This window comes from Protopterus annectens, chromosome 11.part0 (genome assembly GCF_019279795.1).
Source record: "Protopterus annectens isolate FY-2018-M chromosome 11.part0, PAN1.0, whole genome shotgun sequence".
NCBI classification, from domain to species: domain Eukaryota; kingdom Metazoa; phylum Chordata; order Ceratodontiformes; family Protopteridae; genus Protopterus; species Protopterus annectens.
Window position 1 is genome coordinate 1,153,380,614 of NC_056745.1, and position 15,448 is coordinate 1,153,396,061.

The 15,448-nt window shown below is 45.0% G+C and overlaps 1 protein-coding gene across 1 annotated transcript in view; it reads right to left on the reverse strand.

The window, feature by feature from the left end:
* NAPEPLD (N-acyl phosphatidylethanolamine phospholipase D) overlaps window positions 1–15,448 on the reverse strand; it is a gene marked incomplete in the record, with an annotated part of 998,216 nt that overhangs the window by 284,920 nt on the left and 697,848 nt on the right.

Sequence of the window (15,448 nt, forward strand, 5' to 3'; positions counted from 1 at the left end):
CTCAAAATGATCTGGTACACAAAAAACAAACAAAAAAAAGTCAGCAACTGTGAGCTGTGTAACTAATTTTAATTAGTTAATAAAAATAAAAAAACACAAGAATGAACAGACTGGTTTCGGCTGTGGTGTTGACCTAGCCTTCATCAGTGTAAATTCCTAAAACATCTTAAAAGTTCTTATATACATGTGAAAATAATTAATCACAGAATTTCATTGGTGAGCTCATGAATATTCATGAATGTACCAAATCATAAATATTCATTAAGACCAGGCTGGAATAGTCCACCTAATTTCACAATCCATTTTTTCTCTTTTATATTTAATTTACTGTGCCATCCAGATTTATTGGATTTGTCACCTACTATTTTGTCAATAATGGTAAAGTGAAACTTTGCTGTGGTATGTTTGAGAGTATATTTATAAAGGGCATTACTCATTCTCTTACATTTGACATCACTGAGGTGTTCAGAAATACGTAATTTAAGGGGTCTGGATGTTTGTCCTATAGAAAATGCATGACAAATGCAAGAAGCCATGTAAATGATCCAATCCGTGCTGCAATTTGCAAAAAACTTAATGTCAAATATAGTACTGCAATTGCTGCTGGAGAATTGTTTGGTTTTTAGCACATGTTTGCAATGGCTGCAGTGTCCACATGGCATACAGCCCACTAACTTATCTCCAGAGATTAAGGTTTGGGTCATGTTAAGATTGATGGTCTCATAACGGTGTTTGTAGTGGTCGAAATAAGATCCGAGATTTTTCCCTTTTCTGAATGAGAACATACAGGTGTCAGATAAATGTTGCGACAAAAAGTTGTCAGCTAAGAGAATATTCCAATGCCGTCTGATGGCATCAATGACTCTTATTGGTATTCCTACCATATGTGGTGATGAACCGTAAAGTGTTGTTTGTGTTTTGTGATTTCTGTTTGTATTTAAGAAGGTCCTCTCTGTCTAAACTTGCAGCATAATTGCCTGCTGTATATACATAGCCCATGCTATAACCCCTTTCCTGAAACCTGTTGGACAAATCTTTACGAAAGACTTCAAAGGTATTTTCATCAGAACAAATACGTCTGATCCTGATGAATTGAGACTTGGGGATGTTTTTAGTGATATGTACTGGATGGAAGCTGGATGCGTGGAGTAAGGTGTTATATTCTGGGCATTTTCTGAATACTTCTGTACGAAGTGTGTTGTCTTCATTTCTAGTAACTAACACATCCAAATATGTAATCTTGTGTGGGTCATGGTTGATGGTGAATTGTAAGCCCCATTTGTTATCACTGAGATACTCAACGAATTCCATCAAGTATTCCACATCAGACCTCCACACCATCCAGCAATCATCCAGATATCTACGCCAAATACCAATTTCCCCCAAGTAAATGTTGTGTGTAACATCACAGATAATTTGTTCTTCTATGTATGCCATATATAAATCTGCATATATGGGAGCAAATGATGCACCCATTGCAATACCCCGTACTTGGAGATAACATTGTTGGCCATAAAAGAAAACATTTTTGGTGAGAATGTGTTCAGTTAAGCATATGAGAAAACTGCTGAAGCCGGGTTTGTATAACTCGGATGTGTGTAACCAGTATTCTATGGCATCTAGCCCAGCCCAATGTGGTATGTTGGTATACAATGCGCTAACATCCAATGTGCATAATTTGCATTTCATTTATGATACCTAGGAATTCTGTGGTGTCCTGAATTCTGGATCTTACCCATCTCAATAATGGTTTTAGATGTTTGGTTAAGAATTCAGATAGTGGTTCGGTTAAGGAGCCATTATCTGCCACAATTGGTCGGCCCGGGGGATTCAGGGGATCTTTATGAATCTTTGGCAAAAAATAGATATATAGGCTGTTTGGATCTGATAGTGTGAGATGATTTTTTGTGTTTTGTGTAATGATGCCATTTTCTACTGCTGAATCCAAAAATGTATCTATTTGATGTTTAAACATAGATGATGGATCAAGAGGCATTTTGGTATAATATGTGGCATCATCCAACTGTCTCTGGGCCTCACCATCATATTGGGCCCAATTCATGACTACCACAGCACCACCTTTGTCCGCAGAAATAATTACCAAATTTTTGTTGTTGGAAAGTTCCTGTAAAGTTGACATATCAGTCTTTGAGAAACTGTTAGACCTGGGGTGAGTCATACTCTATGTAAAATGTAAATCTTTGAGAACACTGTTTTGGAAAAGGCTCACATAAGGATGCATTGGTGGGACAAAGGTGGATTTGTGGTACTTGAAAGTATCAACAGTTGCACCATCAGAAATGTTACCATGAAAATGCAAATTTAAATTGAGCAGTCTGCGAAATGCTATAACATCTTGTAAAAATAAGAAGTTATGTACCTACCATAACGTTCCATGTTAGTTGTCTTCTCTCGCCTTCTTTCTTGCTTGATGGGTTCGGAGCCGATCCCTCGGCTCCGACTCGGCACTTGCTAAGCTCGAGAGTCACTTTTACCAGCTCGAGGCAGCCCCATATCCCATGATGCAAGGCGGTAAGTACCCAGATCTCGTTTGATGACAAAGGGCAATAGCACCAAGCATAAAATACTTCCCAAAGGAAGAAAGAAAAACTTACAGATGGAAGAAGGACCAGGTCTGAATGGTCTTCAGCATAACAGTTTCTTATAACAAGGTCTGTCCAGGCCAGGGGAAGGAGGGAGGGTCAAGAAAGAAGGCGAGAAGACAACTAACATGGAGCGTTATGGTAGGTACATAACTTCTTAATGTTAAGTTGTCAATCTCGCCTTCATTCTTGCTTGATGGGACCGTCCTAGCACCTCTATCCTGGGTGGCTCAATGGAACAAACTCTTGAGGACTGTAGAGACAAAACTGGCTCTGTCCCTGGAGGCCAAGTCCAATTTGTAATGGGAAACAAAAGTGTGAGGAGTGGCCCAAGTGTGCGCTGCACAAATAGTGTCTAAAGGAAGTCTAGCTTGAAAAGCTGTAGAAGTAGCTAAGCTCCTAGTTGAATGTGCTTTAGGTTTTGAGCACAGCTGTTTTCCCCTGAGCAGATAAATTTCAGAGATGACCGAAGAAAGCCATCTAGACAAAGACACTTTAGAAACAGGAAGGCCTTTTTATTATCCATAGGAAACAAAAAGTTGATCAGATTTTCTAAATTTTTTGTTCTGTCCAAATAATATCTAAGTTGACGGTGGACGTGAAGATAATGTAGCTTTTGTTCAGCTCTATCTGAATAGTTAGGAAAAATACAGGAGATCAATGGATTGATTCAAATTGTTCTTTGAAGCGACCTTAGGCAAAAGGTTGGGTTAGTTCTCAAAGATACTCTGTCTTTGTGAAAAACCAAATAGGGGGTCGAACCGAAAGAGCATGAAGTTCAGACACCCTTCTGGCCGATGTAATAGCCACTAGGAACAAAGTTTTCCAAGAAAGGTATTTCAGGGAACAAGAAGCAGCTGGCTCGAAGGGGGGAAGAATCAAGGATGTCAGCACTAAATTTAGATCCCACTGAGGAGGAGGATTCCTGATTGGAGGTTTCAGTAGGAAAATTCCTTTCAAGAAGGCCCTGCAGAGCCTATGGGACATAATATTATGATCTGCTATCCCGACATGAAAATTGGAAATAGCAGCCAATTGAACTCTGACTGTGGAAGAAGAGGAGCCTGCATGAAAAATCTCTGCTAAGAAGTCCAGGACTGCCTGAACAGGGGCAGTAAAAGGATCGATATTCTTGGCCTTAGCCCAATAAGAGAAACGTTTCCATTTGCTTGTATAAATCCTCCTGGTAGAGGATTTTAGTGAAGCTACTATGATGTCCCTAACTGGGTTAGAGATCAAAGGAAGCCTGGCTAAGGAAGGAAGTGGAGCAACCATGCTGTGAGGTTGAGAGAAGGGACTGACCGGTGCAGCTGACCCGATTGGTGTATCAGAAGATCTGGCACTGGGTCCAGATGCCACGGCTGCACCAAAAGGTGATGATGGAGGAACGGGAACCAAACCTGTCGAGGCCAGTAAGGGGCAATGAGAATCAATTTGGCTCTCAAAACGGTAGCTTTCTGGATAACCTGAGGGATCAGAGGAAATGGAGGGAAGGCATAAAGAAGTCCCTGGGGCCAATCCTGGGTCAGAGCGTCTCTGGGGATGGCCTGTTAGAGGAAGAGGCTGAAGAAGTCTGGACATTTGCTGTTTTGGGGAGTAGCAAAAGATCGCAACATGGGCGACCCCATTCCAGAAAAATCTCTTCCGCTATAGATTGCTTGAGAGACCACTCGTGAGGCATGAGAATAGCTCTGCTCAATCTGTCCGCTACAATGTTGGTTTTCCCAGGGATATGCGTTGCTACCAGAAACCGATGAGAGGAGATCGCCCATTGCCATAGTCTGAGCTTCTCGACACAAGGGGTAGGACTTGGTTCCGCCCTGTTTGTTGATATACCAAACTACAGACATGTTGTCTGTGTGGACTGCAATTGTCCCTACGGGAAGAAAGTCGTTGAGGGCTTGCAACGTTAAAAGCACTGCTCTCATCTCCAGGACATTTATGTGCAGATGGTACTCGAGCGGCTGCCACGTCCATGAACCATCCTGCCCTGATAATGACCCCCACCCGATCAGGGAGGCATCCGTGGTGACAGTGGCTATCGGGATGGGGGTACAAAGTATCTGCCTTGGTGAATCTGAGGAGATGTGATCCACCAAGCAAGATGCTCTTTGCATGTCTGTGTCACCAGAATCTGGTGACGCATTGGAAGTTGCTGGTATGACCATTGTGTGAACAGCATCCATTGAAGAAGGCGCATGTAGAATCGAGCCAGGGAAGAAGAGTAATGGCCGCAGCCATGAGACCTAATACCTTTAGAACCATTCTGGCCTGTACTTTCTTGTTGGCCAGAATGATCCTGACATGACTCTGAATGTCTGAAACTCTTTGATCTGTAAGGGTAGCTGACATCCGAACAGTGTTTAAGTTTGCCTATGAAGGTAATAGACTGGCAGGGCGATAAGGATGACTTTTGAAGTTGATTGAGATGCCCAAATGAGAACAAAGGTTTATTGTGTAATCCCTGGCTTGTATAAGCTGATGCCTGGTGGTGGCTGACAGGAGCCAGTCGTCGAGATACGGAAACACCTGGAATCCTTGGCGTCTCAGGTGAGCCGTGACCACTGCCATGCATTTGGTGAACACTCTGGGGCTGTAGTGAGACCAAAGGGCAGGGCTCTGAACTGGAAATGACTGGACCCCAGCCGGCGGAGAAATCTCCTGGAGCGTCTGTGAATTTTGATGTGAGAGCACGCATCCTGAAGATCTATTGAGCACATCCAGTTGTCCTTCTGTAAGAAGGGCAGAACTGACTGAAGAGTGACCATTCGAATCTTGTCTTCCTGACAGACTTGTTGAGTCTGCTGAGATCCAATATTGGTCTCCAGTCTCCCGTCTTTTGGGGACCAAAAGAACCTTGAGTAGATTCCGGCTCTGAATGGTCTATTGTAACTGGCTGAATGGCTCTTTTTGCAGTAGTTTTGAGACTTCTAACTCTGCAATTTCCCTTAGACCGGTGGTACATCTGGAAGGGAATTTGAAGGGAAGGGACTTTCCTCGAAAGGAATTATGTAACCCTTGGATATGATCGACTGTACCCATCTGTCTTGAGTGAGGGAATGCCAGGCTTCTGGGTACAGTGATAATCTTCCCCCGACTGCCTCCAAGGAGGGACAGCCGGGCAACATCTCAGGGATGCTGAAAGGGCTTGTCAGAGAGCTTGTCTGTTTCCCTGGTTTTTTGGACCCCCTCTGCCTCTAGAGCGGCGTCTGTTGTTGTTACCCCCTCTGCCTCTAGGGGTAAACTGACCACGTGAATCCGGCGTGACTCCTTGGGATTTACGGAACCACATTTTCCCACCTTTCTGTCCTTTGGGATAAGGTCTAGAAGGGGTGGAAAAACGGACTCCAACAGCAGAAAGAGTCTTGCCGTCCTGTTCGCACCTGGTCAAGGTTTCCTTCACCTGAGGGCCAAACAAAGCTGACCCATCAAAGGGAGAATTTGTGAAGGACGCCTTAAAGGGATCCGCAAAATCACATAGCCGCATCCAGGCTTGGCGTCTAAGAGCCACACCTGTACCTCGCTCTACTGCTCCATCCGCAGCATAAGATATTAGCCGCATGGAGGAGTTTGCAATGGAATTGAGGGTTCCTAGCTGCGAAGCAATTTTTCTTGAGCCCCTGCAGCTGTAGGATCCTGAACTACTTCACCCAGCTCCTTAAGGATATCCCTCTGGAGTCTGGTGAAGTGACATAGGTAATTCAGCGACGCATAGCAAAGGTCGCTGAGGAAAACATCCGCTTACCGTACCTATCCATGGTCCTAGAGTCCTTATTAGGAGGATGGACGGGCACGGAAGGATCTGCAAGTTCCTTTTTGGTGGCCGCAGCCACCACCATGGCATCAGCGGGGACACCCTTAGTGAGGAATTGCTTGTCACACGAGGCAGTGATAAATTTTGAAGGCCTCCTAGGGACTGGCTCTACAGAGTCAGGAGCTGCCCACGCCTTCGTGCAATAACCTGCATAAGGGGTCGAAAGGCGGAGACACCCAGGAGGTGGAGGGCCGAGAACCAAACGCCTCTAGGTATACTGACTCATCCTCAGAGGGATTGTTGGTGGGCCAGTTTCCCCTCTGTTTAAGGAGTTCTAGGATGTCTGAGAAGGAGACATCCTCAGAGGGGGATCTAGGGGATCCCTCTGACTCATCAAAGTCAGTATCCGAAGTGACAGACTCGGGGGAGTCTACATGCTTCCTCTTACAAGTCCTCTTCCTAGGAGGATCTCCCAAAACATCAGGAGAATCCTCGGAGGGGGAAATTCCCAATGGGGAAACCTGAGGCGGTGGATCTCTGGGTCCTGTAGCAAGAGAAGTGGCAGAGATGTCAACAGGTACTATAGAGGGAGGAGCTACGGAACAGACTGCTGACTGATACCAGTGGCCAGCACACTCTTCATCACCTCGAATGCTCCCCTCCCAGGCAGGTCCGAGAGAACCCGTTCCGAAGAGCTAGGAACTCCAGGGACCACCGAAGGAAGTCTCGAGGCAGATGTCGGAGCCGAGCTCACCAAGGCCGAGGCTCCAAGGGGAAGAGCGGGTTCAGACAAGGGTCCGATGCCACTCACCCCCTCGGAGGAGACCATGGAAGCCCGACCACGAATCCCTCTAAGGAAGGTCTCAAGAGGAGATAAGAGTAGAGGCTGAAGGAACAGAAGGGGTATCCGTCCTCCAGCCGTAGCAGTAACCATTCCGAAGACTCCAACTCCAAGCTCTGGGGTAGAGTTGAAGGAGGAACTGTAACGGGTGTGGACCAACAGTCGTCTGTTGAGACGGACTATGTAACATTTGGGCCAGTACCTGTGACTTAAGTAATCTACTGACCACTCTCTAGGTCATGATCTGACAGTCTGGATGACCTTGAAGATCGGCTCCGATGGCTCCGTTCGAAAGAAGAGGTGAAGCCGGAGCCGAAAGTATCGGCTCCAAGGAAGGAGACCTCGACCTCTTCCTGGAATGAGCCATCGGAACCGATACTATAGATCCTGTCGGAGCCGACCTCTCGGAGCCGACAGGAAGCTCGATGTATCGGCCCCAGCGGGGGCCGATACACCCACCAAAGTAACGGTGTCGGACCCGATCGGAGCCGACACCGATGCCTGTGCCACATGGTGGTCGGAACCGATCGGAGCCGACACGAAGTGGTTGATGCAGATTCGGCACCGATAGCCATCGGTGCCGAAGGCTGTTAAGCCAGAATCGGCTCCAGCCGGCTGATCTCGACTGAACGAGTCGGAGCCGAGGCCGCAGGCTTAGACACAGAAGCCTGGGCCTTGGAAGATTTAGCTGATTTTGATGGAGCCGACTTAGCCGGAGAGCCCTCCGGCTTAAGAAGGCCCCTAAGTATCAGCTTGTTGCGTCTTTCCTGCAGGACTCTCTGGCTGAAGGAATGACAAATAGCACAGGAGTCCTGCAGGTGAAGAGGCCCCAGGCAATACAGGCAAGAAGTGTGACCGTCTGTCAGAGACATCTTCTGACAGCACGAGTCACACTTCTTAAAACCTGAGACCCTCTCCTTTGACATGGTGCTTCACAAAACACACACACACACCAGTCAAAAATTTAAATTAAAGAAAATACCAAAAGGTATTCCTAAAAACAACACACACACACCCTAACAGGGAGGGGATGGGATGGGTAAAGTTTGACTAAAAAATATTAAAAGAGACAGGGATTTTCTGTCAGGAAATCTAAATAATAAACGTATAACTAATAATAAAAGGTTTTTTTAACAAAAAGGGGCTTTAATATCAATAAAGTGAATTACTTACCAGGAGCTGGTAAAAGGAGGACCTCATAAGCGCAAACGAGATCTGGGTACTTACCGCCTTGCATCATGGGATATGGGGCTGCCTCGAGCTGGTAAAAGTGACTCTCGAGCTTAGCAAGTGCCGAGTCGGAGCCGAGGGATCGGCTCCGAACCCATCAAGCAAGAATGAAGGCGAGATTGACAACTTAACATTGTATCTTCTGGAACAATAAAACCCGGTATAAAAGAGAGACCTTTATTCAGCAAAGTGGTTTGTGAGTCAGATAGTGTTACATCAGAAATATTTAATACATTTGTACTAGGACCAATATTTATTTGTTCGTCAACGGTTCCATTAGACCCTCCAAACTTATTTTTTCGATGTTTTCTGCCTCCCCTCTTGTAAAGCCTAAAGGGGTCATACTGTTGTTCCGTTTAGGGATGGGGGAGTCTGGGGTTTGCTGTGTGTCCAAATCTGTACCAGAAGAAGAATCACCCCCCGATGAGTCAGTATATGTATTTCGTTTTCTGATAATGGACTTGAGACATTTACGTTTGGGGGTGGTACTGGTTTTTTGATAGCCACCTTCAAACCTAACGTGTCTAGTATGTTGAAAAGGATGACCTTTGTCACAGTCTGTTTGGTCCCTTTGAAATTTTTTGAGTTTCCTGTCTTTAAGCTGTTGTTCAAAGGTTAGTAAATCTGAACTAAGTTTGGACAATTAGGTGGAGAAAAATGGTTGGTCCTTGTATTGATTGCTTTCATCACATAATTTACTGACGTTGATGATTTCCCTATCAATGATGCGCTCATAATATCTAGATAGTGTTTCCACAAATTTCATGGAGCAATTTTGTTTTATTATTAACCATTCACTGGTTAATTGTTCATCTAATTCAGTGACTAGTGGCTGAATTTTAACTCTAAACCCTCTGGGAGTTATCCCTTTGGCCATGTACGCTTTGAATAGTTTGAGATGCCATACACTGGATCTTAATGTTTTCATATTTCTGTTCAGTTGTTGGAACAGCTTATCACAATGGGTTTGGGGGATTTCAGTGATATTTGAACTGTTATCATTGGGCCATTCACCTATTCCAAAAATACCCAAATCTTCTTTGTCAGAAGAAAGCCCAGCAGAAAGCACACAGACACACACACACACACACACACACACACACACACACACACACACACACACACACACACACGCACGCACGCTCACACGTACACATACACACACACACACAGTGGATATACAAAAAATGTACACACCCCTGTTAAAATGCCAGGTTTTTGTGATATAAAAAATGAGACCTCAATAAATAATTTCAAAACTTTTCCCACCTTTAATGTGACCTGTACAATTCAATTGAAAAACAAGTAAATCTGTTAGTGGAAAAAATATAAAAAATAAAAAAAGTACAATAAGCTGATTGCATAAGTGTGCACACCATTAAACTAATACTTTGTTGAAGCACCTTTTGATTTAATTACAGCATTCAGTCTTCTTGGGTAGGAGTCTATCATCATGGCACATCTTGACTAGGCAATTATTTGCGCATTCTTCCTCACAAAAGCGCTCCAAATCTGTCAGACTGCGAGGACATCTCTTGTGCACAGCCCTCCTCAGGTTACCCCACAGATTGTCTACTGGATTTAGGTCTGGGCTCTGGTTGGGCCATTCCAAAACTTAAATTTTCTTCTGGTGAAGCCATTCTTTTTGATTTGGATGTATGCTTGGGGTCATTGCCATGTTGAAAGGTGAAATCCCTCTTCATCTTCAAATTTTTAGCAGACGTCTGAAGGTTTTGGGCCAAAAGGGACTGGTATTTGGAACTGTTTCATAATTCCCTATACCTTGATTAAAGCCCCAGTTCCATCTGAAGAAAAGCAACCCCAAAGCATGATACTGCTACCACCATGCTTCACTCTGAGGATGATGTTCTTTTGGTGATGCGAAGTGTTGTTTTTGCACCATACGTACCTTTTGGAATTGTGGCAAAAAAGTTCAACCTTGGCCTCATCAGACCATAACACATTTCCCACATGCTTTTGGGAGACTTAATGTATTGTTTTGCAAATTTTAGCCAGCCTGGATGTTTTTCTGTGTAAGAAAAGGCTTACGTCTTGCAACTATACCCCATAGTCCAGACATATGGAGAATACAGGAGATTGTTGTCACATCTTGTACATAACCAGTACTTGCCAGAAATTCCTGCAGCTCAAGTGTTGCTGTAGGTCTATTGGCAGCCTCCCTGACCAGTTTTTGGCTTGTCTTTTCATCAATTTTAGAGGAACGTCCAGTTCTTTGCAATGTCGCTGTTGTCCCATATTTTCTCCATTTTTTGATGACCATCTTCACTGTGTTCCATGGTATATCCAATGCTGTGGAAAATTTTTGTACCCTTCTCCTGACTGATACCTTTCAACAATGAGATCCCTTTGATGCTTTGTAAGCTCTCTGCGAACCATGGCTTTTGCTGTAGCAGGCAACTGAGTAAATGTCAGGAAAATTCTACTAGGATAGCTGAACTTTATTTGGGGTTAATCAGAGTCTCTTTAATTGATGTCAGGTGTGTACCCAATAAGACTGAATGATGTAATAAATCAAAAGGAGCTTCAATAAAGTATTAGTTTAGGGGTGTGCACACTTATGCAACCAGCTTAATGTACGTTTTTTATATTTTTCCCTCCAATAGATTTGTTTGTTTTTCAACTGAATTGTACAAGTTATAGGTCACATTAAAGGTGGGAAAAGGTTTGAAATGATTTATTGTGGTCTCATTTTTTTATATCACAAAAACCTGACACTTTAACAGGGGTGTGTACACTTTTTATATGCGCTGTACATTCTTGTAATAAGGGTACTTTAAACTGGTATTGTTGTACTAATGTGAAAAATTAAAAAGGAAGGAACTGTTGCTCAGGGGGTAAGCACTCCTACATAACCCCGATGTGGGGACTTTGCTTTTATATCCCCCTCACTTATTATTTTCAATTCAAGGCCACTGAACTTCAGAGAAAAAGCAATCACTGATGAGTAATGAAATAACTGTCTTGTGGTTACTATGAAAAACTGACGTCAGATCACACAGAACTCATAATAATGTGAATAACAGCAAAATACAAGGAAATGACAATGAGATTTCATACTCAAACTGTGACTCAAGTGATTGTATGCCATAATAAGGTATTATGGCCAAACATATGCATTGCAAAAGGAATACATGCATATGGTCGAACGTCAGAATGCCGACGGTACAAAAGTCGAAAGCAGTGACCACAGTTTGGTAAATGTTGAATTTTTCAGATGCCGAACCCGGAAACACTGAACGCCGGCCAGGCTAATATTCCCCCCTCTTGACCCACGGTAGCGCTTGTGTGCGACCGTGAATTTCTAATTTGCCATTTTGCTCGACATTCTGAGCGTTCGCGCCTGCGAGTTTCGACATTTACGTTCGGAGTATGTAACAGTCGGGGATGTCGTCTTCAACCATATGCATGTATTCCGTTGCAAACCCATGACGACCACCATTCTGAGGGATGTTATCCCACAAAGAAAGAATAGTTGTGTAAAATCTTACCATAACCATAGATGTCCTTCTCTTCCATGTTGCAGTATTCTAGTTGTGGGATTTCCTGCCCTCAGGCAACTGGTATGTCGGCTCCTATACAAAAGCTTCAGCTTGGCTGTTGCAGCGTGTGTGGGATGTCAGACGTAAGGCCATAAACCAGGGGCCTTAAATGTGACGTCTGCATGCACAATCCTCAGAATTTGAAGGCCAGCAGGTAGAGAAGAAGGCCCAGCAGGAGGAATGCCAGTGGGGACTGGTGTGGGACCTTGGTGTCCTTCAGTAGCAGAGATAGGTCCAGGTCTTAGATGGGACTAAAGGAGAAAGAATTGGGGGTAATGGTGGGTGGGAAGGAATATTGCAACATGGAAGAGAATGACATCTATGGTTATGGTAAGATTTTACACAACTATTCTATGTCCTTCTATTCCTATGTTGCAGTATTCTAGTTGTGGGAGAGTACCACAGCTTAGATGGATGAGAGGGTGGTGGATGCTGAAGAAGATTCTACAAAGCCCTGTAGGATTGCCCTGGCGAATCCTGCCCGTGCTCTGGAGACTTGGTCAAGTTTGTAATGTTTGGTGAAAGTGTAGAAAGAGGACCATGTGGCTGCTTCCATAATGGATGCAGTGTCCAGACCTTTTATGAAAGCCATAGAGGCGGCCACAGCCCTAGTGGAATGACCTTTACTCCCACTGTTTTTTTTTTTTACCATGGTGGGTCTAACAGCGAGAGAGTTTTTCTGATCTAGCATGCAATGGTTTGTTTGGAGACTGCCTTACCAGGGCTCTGGGACAAAAGGAGACAAAGAGCTGCTTAGATTTCCTAATGGTTTTGGTTTCATCCAGGCAGAATCTTAGTTGCCTGTGCACATCCAAGGAGTGCAGTATCCTCTCCCCTTCATTAGTGGGGGAGGGACAGAAAGTGGGTAGGTGGATAGATTGGTATAGAGACAAGTCATTGACCACCTTGGGCATAAAGGAGGGATTAGTTCGCAGGGTGACTCTGTCTTTGTGGAAGGTGGTGTAGGGAGGGTAGGCCATTAGGGCCTGCAACTCTGATACCCTTCTGGCTGAAGTGGTAGCCACCAGAAGGAGTTTTCCATGTACACAAGCCGGTTCGAAAGGCTGTTGGGTTAGTTTTTCCAGGATGTAGTTAAGGTCCCAGGGCGGAGGGATAGGTTTCTTTGGTGGTCTTGTGTAAGGCCCCTTTAAGGAAGAGCTTTACATAGAGTCTGGCTAGCAAAGGGGGATCAAGGGGCAAGCAGGCCGATATAGCAGAGACGTATACTTTCACTGAAGAGTAGAAAAATCTGCTTTTAAGCAATTGACACACAAGTGAGAAAGTACAGTTGCGTACACTTACCATAAATGTAGATGTTCGAGTGTATTCACTGTTGCAGTCATCACATTTGGCTATCCCTGCCAGGGTAGCCCTCAGCCGGCCCAAACACTAGAGACTAAGTATTTCTGCATCGGTTGCTGTCGCTTGAGGACTGATGTCAGGTCGTCAGTAGTATAAAGTAAGGCAGCTGACGCCATTACATCAGTTTTTCTTGCCCTAACCTGTCAGGAGCCCAGGTTCTGGTGGAAGAACCCCACCAGTGGAAAATAAATACCAATATGCCCCTTGTAAGGAAAGGAGAACAACAAGGAAGAATGGTGATAGAAGGAGAAAGAGATGAAAGGGAGGATGGAGGGAGGGAAACCAGGACTGCAGCAGTGAATATACTCGAACATCTACATTTATGTTAAGTGTACACAACTGTACTATGTTCTTCATGTTTCACTGTTGCAGTCATCACATTTGGGTTGATTCCCAAAGCTGAGAAAATGGGTGGAAGCAGTCAAGAAAATTAGGGGCTGGCTAGGATGCCCTGCAAGACTGCAGAGGCAAACCCTGCCCTGGATTTGGAGAAGAGAGGCAGGTGGTAATGCTTGGTGAAAGTGTGAATAGATGTCCAGGTGGCAGCCTCCAGGATGATCCTGGTGGGGACTCATCTGAGGAAAGCTGCAGAGGTGGAGGCTTTCCATGCTGTTTGTAGCAGAAATGGATTCACTGTGCTATCCATTTGGAAATGGTTTGCTTGGAGATGGCTTTGCCTTCCTCTCCAGTAGCAAAGTTAACCAGCAATTGATCAGACATTCTGAAGGATTTAGTCCTGTCTAGATAGAATCTGAGCTGTCTGTGCACATCTAGAGAGTGGAGAATCCTTTCCCCCTTGTTTTATGGATTAGGAAAAAAGGTGGGCAAATGAATGGATTGGTTAAGAGCCACACTGGACACCACCTTGTGCATGAAGGATGGGTTAGTTCTGAGGGTACCCTGTTTGCATGGAAGATTATGAATGCTTCCACAGCCATGAGTGCTTGCAGCTCAGAGACTCTTCTGGCTGAAGTGATGGCAAGACGGAATGCTGTCTTCCAGGAGAGAAATTTTAGCTCTGCAGAAGCAACTGGTTCGAAAGGGGGCAGGGTGAGCTTTTCCAAGACAAAGTTAAGATCCCAGGCTGGTGCTGGTGCCCTTCTGCCTGGCCTCATTTTGCTAGCCCCTCTGAGGAACTGTTTGATCAAAGGGTGTGAGAAATGGGGTTGCTCAGTGGGAAAATAAGCAGAAATAGCAGAGGCATGAATATTTATGGAGGAGAAAGACAGAACACTGTGTAGTAGGTCGGCTAAGTACTCTGGGATGGGAGGAATGGAGGGCTGTGCCATATTGGCGCTCTTAGCCTGGATCCAGGTGCAGAACCTTTTCCATTTATCTGCATAAGACTTTCTGGTGCTAGGATGTCTGGCCTCACGGAGGACATCCAGAACCTGTTTACTGAGGATGGTAGATTGGTTCTGAGTTCCCCTTCCCTCTGGGTCAGGAGGTTTGGAATCTGAGGAAAATGCCATGGAGGCCGCAGGGACAGGCTGTGCACCAAGGGGTACCAGTCATGTCAGGGCGATTCTGGAGCTGTAAGAATGGTCCTTGGGGTTTCCTTCCTTATTTTGAGCAATACCCTGGGGAGGAGAGGTTGGGGAGGAAAGGCATGGACCGATAGACTGACCCAGGGGAAAGACAGGGCATCCACTTTCCAAGCCATGTAGTTAAGCTCCCTGGTGCAGAATTTGCTGAGCTGATGGTTAGTGTGGGAGACAAAGAAGTTGACCTTCGGGGTGCCCCATTTCTGAGTTATTAGGGTGAAGGTGCTTCTGTTGAGTTGCCACTCGTGTGGGTCCAGAAGATTTCTGCATAATTAGTCTGCCAGAGAGTTGAGAGAGAGCCTGGTAGGAATTGTGCTAACATGTATAGTTGCATGGAAGAGGCTGTGTGTCAAAGGGTCATGGCCAGCATCCATACAGGGTAGGAATGAGTCCCTCCCTGGTTGTTGATGTACCACATCACAGTGGTGTTGTCTGTTTTGATCAGGAGAAAACCCTGGAGAGAGAAGGGGTTTGAAAGCTATCAAGGTGTGCTGCACAGCCATCATCTCTTTCTGATTGACGTGCAGAGGGATTAGCTGCGGGCTCCATTGGCC